This window comes from Watersipora subatra, chromosome 3 (genome assembly GCF_963576615.1).
Source record: "Watersipora subatra chromosome 3, tzWatSuba1.1, whole genome shotgun sequence".
In the NCBI taxonomy this organism is placed as follows: Eukaryota; Metazoa; Bryozoa; class Gymnolaemata; order Cheilostomatida; family Watersiporidae; genus Watersipora; species Watersipora subatra.
In genome coordinates this window covers 70520396-70526395 of record NC_088710.1, presented here as the reverse complement: position 1 = coordinate 70526395, position 6000 = coordinate 70520396, and positions in this window count along the sequence as shown.

The window sequence follows — 6000 nt, the reverse complement described above, 5'->3', positions numbered from 1 at the left end:
CTTGTTTCTGCTGATTTTACTAGTATTATGTACTACATTTGAGCACACTCAAGCTGAGGGCACTGGTTAATCACACTGCTTTGTTTGAGCAAGCTATTGTACTGTGTTATTCCTCAACCCTAAATACGAAAGGTTATCCGGTCCTACTGAATTCTTCCCAAAAAATTAACAGGATATAAAGTTTAGTATATGTGGTGATACGGGTATGATGCAATGCACCAGCCATTACTGAACTGTCAACTGCCTTCCGTTGAGTAGAGCTATAGAACTCTGGAGATGCCCAAACCATCAGCAAAACTTCAGGTAATGCTATTTGTTAAGCTAGTCTTAGCATATTGTATTCAGGTCTAACACCGTATATAAGCGAGTACTGCAAATGAAATCATCTTCTCAGAAAAGAGTTAGAGAAGATAATTCTCTAACTCATTTTTGGTTTAAGTAATATTCAAGAAGACAACTCCAAATACGGTCACAATTCTTTTGATACCTGGTGGGATTAGAAGATGGGTTAAATCCTTAGTGTGAATATTTCATATTTTAGCCAAGTTTTAATCATACAAACATTACTTCAGTTTTATATTAGTAGTAAGACGACTCCTGACAGGTTGTTAGGGTCTGGTTTTGCGCTATTGATTTTGGTTTTACATTCAGCCATGAGTCTGTCCTAATTAGTATTTAAACCAAAGAGACTGTTCAGATGTTTAGTTTGTTAAAGCCTGCATGAGTTTTCTTACGCAATGTTTTGAAAAAGATTTTTATAAAAACTTGGCGAGTGTACGAGAAAGGATTGACACTATGTGTATTTCCTGCTGTTCAAGCTAGCAAGATATTACATACGCATTGCACTTAGATGTATGATGAAGTAAAGAATTTGAGCATAGACAAGTAGAGGTTACGGTTTGGGGCATCTAACAAGTTGCAAGCTGAATTAGCTCGGCAGCTATAGTTGGTATAACTTCTAAATAGGAATAATGATAAAGATAATACTCCTTTAAACAGGGCTGTTTCTGTACAAGTTTCAATGTCATAAGTAGGTCACAAGCGGTTTAATAATCTGGCAGGCATTGAATACATGAAATTGTCCATTGGTTGGATATCATGGAATATTAAAAATAATACTTGATACATATGCCAGTGGAGAGATGGAATGTGTTTCGACAGAGAGATAGATGCGAGTCCAATTGCCAATCAGTTATTAACAGGTTGGTCACATAATATGCCGGACAGAGATGAACAAAATTGGCTGTATTCACTTGTTTATTCAAGGGTGCATCCTTATTTCTTTGATAAGTTTGGGACAATTAGCCAGATGTTGCTAATGCTAAGCTGAATTATAAACAATTTCATTGTCCATCTTTAGACACTGCAATGTCTCACATGGCTGTGAGAATGTATTTGGGTACAGCAGATACGACAAAAATAATGAGTTTAGAGTTATCCTCTCCAATCAGAATGAGACTGGTGGAAAAAAAGATGCTGAAGAATGACTTGGGCCTATGGAGAATTAATTTTATTACTCTCTAATTTACTCTATTAATCGATGTGGTCAAACCTCGACCTATAGTATGAACTTTTGATACGCGATGTAAAATTGGAGCAAGTACTTCACTCAACTTTCACAGTGATTTTTAACATCTTTGACATCTACATCCACATTATTTCTAAACGTATGTTTGTACTTTTTGCTCACACAGTTTAGTCCTGCGGTGTTTGAATAATATTAAACAGTATTTCCAACTATCTAAATCTATTTTTGAAATAACAAATATTTAGGGAACGAGTAAAAGTAGTAGCTGTGATGAAAAAACAACGCCAGTGTTTTTTTAGAACTAAAGCTAGTAATTATAAAAAAACAAAAATGCTTGAAGTGAGTAACACGACAGAATGCAACAATTGAAAGTAAAATTATCAAAAATACAAATAACTTATGCTAACTTAAAGTTCTCACTCTCACCGTCTTTCTACCTATGCGCTATATCCTGTATTATCAAGACTAGACGTCCAGTTGCCTTCCTTTGAAGTAAACGCAAAGTCACAATAGAAACATGTTTTCTTTATTTTGACGCTATTAATTTAATAATCTGTATAAATCAAATTTTTACATTTAACTTTTTACATCTCATTGCATAATGCAACTTTTTAATACTATTACAGTCATACCTTAAAGGTTGACTTGCAATAAAATTCACATTACCGTTATTTGATATGAAACGATTCACCATGTCTTACTCTGTTGTGTTGTAGGTACAAAATATGTAGAAAGGTGATTACAAGCTTTTAAAAGCTCAAAAACGAACAGAAAATTGCAGCTACACGAGACTGCCGTAGTTTGGATTCCCTTTCCAAAACGGCTCAAATGTGATGTAGTTGTGAGAGATGGTTTCTGTTTACACTTTCTTGCAACCTTATTCGTCGAAATATTTTCACAAATATACTTCACGCATTCAATAAAACTGTATATTGTTCTTACGCGTCTATTTTATCATCATTGTAATGCTGTCACTTTTAGCAGTGATATAACTTACCGTAAAAAATCGTTAAACTTTGTAACCTTAGCTCGAAAGAGTACATATCATTGTCTGATAATCATGACGAGCCTGTTGGTCACCTGTGATAATCGAAAAGTGCTGCAAACATTATTTGCAAAGTATTTGGTCACATGTTCAGATTACGACTTGACGATTGAATAATGCCGAAACAAAACTGTAAAGTAGCGAGCATCTATATTTGATACGGGGTCTTCGGTAAAACCCGAAGTGTTTGTCATAAACTAGTACTACGATAAGTTTTATATTGAGCTTTTTATTGGCCTTTCAATTCACGTGAAAACATACGTGACAAGACGATAACCAAATTTCGTGGTTACGTCATCGAAATACAGAGATTACAATCTACGGCGGCTTTTCGTTTTTGAGCTTTGAAGAGCTTGTAATCACATTTCCACATATTTGGCACTTACAATACAACAGAGTAAGACATGGTGAATCTTTTGATACCAAATAACTGTAATATGAATTTTGTTGCAAGTCAATCTTTAACATACGTGTGCCCCAACATACCAGAAAACTGAGAACCGTGCAGAATTTCGAGCAGGTTTTTGCTTTGAGATACGAGTATGTGAGCATACAAGCTGATACTCGATAGCTACTATATGGCCAAGTAGACGAGAAGCTGCTTTCATAAATTGCATCGCTCGGTCTTTCTCTTCGAATCAGTTTGAAAAAGTTTTTTCAAAGGTTGGCTAAAAGTTATAGGGAATGCGGGGCAAAAAGTGCCAAACCGGAAACAATACAACATTAAGACGACAAAATTAAAGTAAGTGCAAGATTAAAAATTAACTGTAAGTGTGTAAGTAAGTTAAATTCGTATAAGTTCAATTCAAAGTTTCTGGTATGTAGCGTCACAAAGGTTTAGTATATCTCAGCCGTTATCATCTGTCTCCAAGGTAAAAGCTCACAGTAGTGTACATAATAACGTTACATTTTATTGCAGATTCTAACAACTAAATAGGTATTTGTTAGTTTGTTAGTATAAGTACCAAATTACAACAATTAAAAATACGTTTTTCTACCGTAATATTGTGTTATATGTGCTTTTTATAGTATGGGAACGGATAAATTTGCCTTAAGTTATTTTACATAAAAAGTCGTGCCTTGAGACACAAACGAGCTCAATCCCAAAACGCACTGTAATGCTCGTATGTTGAAGTATGAGTATACTTGAAAACTTTGCGTCAAGTTTTTTAACTATGAAACAAATAAAACAAAATATAGTGTTTTCTTATAAGAATACTTGTTCCGACAAATAATCGTTTTGGCATACAAAACAAATATCAGAACGGATTAACTATGTAGGATGAGATTTGACAGTCTTGAATAGTGCAACACTCCGCAGCTTACAATCTGTTATTATTATTATTTACAGATTTATCACTATTAACAATAAATATTCTTCGTTTATGTTGTCACGATGACGCAGATGAATGCTGCGCAATTCATAGTTAATCCGAGGCTGATTTACGCTGATCTCTTGTTAATGCGTTATTAAGAGGACCCCATAAAGGGACCCCATAAAGCCAGTCATCTGTACTAATGTTGAAAGAAACAAATATGCGATAAAATAGCGAATTACTTACTCAAGCTTATGAGATGCTGAAGGTGTGAAGCGCTGCTACGGAAGAGCTGTTAGACGCACATGTATGTACATGTAGCTTTTTTACATACCTACAAGGCTGTGTGTTTGCTGTTAGAGTTGCCTACCCCTGTGTTACTGTGAGCTTATAGTTGTAGAGAGAGGTTGGTCATAGCTGTGTGTTTGCTGTTTGAGTTGCTTACCCCTGCATTACTGTGAGCATATACTTGTAGAGAGAGGTTGGCCATGGCTGTGCGTTTGCTGTTTGAGTTGCTTACCCCTGTATTACTGTGAGCTCATACTTGTAGAGAGAGGTTGGTCATAGAACCATGATTCAATAATCAAACAATCTGCTTTATGTACTGTAAAGCTTGTTTGGCACTTAGTAAATGCTGATATAAAATTAGTGTGTTTTGGAGCATTTCCTGTGTACTCTTCTGCTCTGTCACTCTGGATAACAAACAAAAACAATCTTGTTGAGTTTAGGAGAGAGAGAGAGTTATAAAGTAACTCTATGATTAGCAGTGAGTCGAGGAGAGAGAATCATAAAGTAACTTTATGGTTTGACACTGAGTTGAACAGAGAATTATAAGAAACATCTATGGTTTAACATTGACTTGAGGAGAGAGTCGTAAAATAACTCTATGGTCTGATAATGTTTCTTAAACCTAGATCAGTCGCTCTTTAAATATTTTTGAAATATTTGTTAAATTGAATAAATCATTTAGACATTTGGACATGCCTGGCTTCTCTTCAATATAAGCTTTGTGACTATAACATAAGATAACATCTACTCAACTTTCTTTAACTGAAAGGATTGGAAAATAATTTTAGCAAAAGCAGTTTTATTTAAAAAGCTTTCTTACAGTGAAAGGTCAAAGGTCAATTTCCAAAAACTGGACACATTTATACCATGAAAGTTAAAGTTGACGTTTGGCATAATGTAGAGGTGACACTCACATGATTTTCAGAGAACAGACATAAAAACTTGGTAAATATATCTACTTTGGTAATGTAGACAACTTGGGTGTTTCGAGACTCTAATAAAAAGATTTCTATGGACCACTAAAACTCATGTAGTAATAATACATATAATAGTATTGAAAAAACACTAACCCATGAGATTTGGCAGAAGGTAGGTGTGTCCAAAACTTAGAACCAGGCAAACGTATGACAGGACAGAAGTCACTCATTGCATCGGCATTGCATAAATGAGTTATCTCATGGGTGCAGAGGGTTCTGGTGCATCTTTCTACATCTGAGATTTGAATTTATAATAGTTATAGGTTTATGAGCTTGATGTCTATTTGCAAGCATTAGTGCGTATTTTAGTGGCTCCATCATTGGGGTAGGCTTTAGTTATAAGAGCGGTCAGTGAATATCACACTTTGATATCAAAATTAACTGTTTCAGGATTGATACAAACTGCTGCTAGAACCTTCTTATATGCATTGCATTAATTTTGGTTCTCTGTGTAATGGAAAGGGACGTAGAAGACAACTCCTAATAAACATCAATGGAGGCTGTGTCATATTTGAGACAGAGGGTGCGCTGCCTGTCAGCCAGGAAAAACAATTCAGTTCTTGAGTAGCTGATGAGTTAACGCGAATGTCTACTCGCGTTCATGGTCTGGTTGACAAAGGGCTCACTGGTACCAGGCCTGTCTCATCATAGTCTCCAATTGTTGCTTATGATGAAGAGTTAATAATTCTCGCAGATCAAAACAATCACTGGCAAACATCAATCAGAGGGAAAGAGAAGCGTATCGCGGTCATAATCTAATGGAGCCTCGAGGAGATTTACTGTTACAAGAGATGATTGTGTTTTGATGAGCATGACTATAGTAGTCGTTAATAATATTTGCCGAGG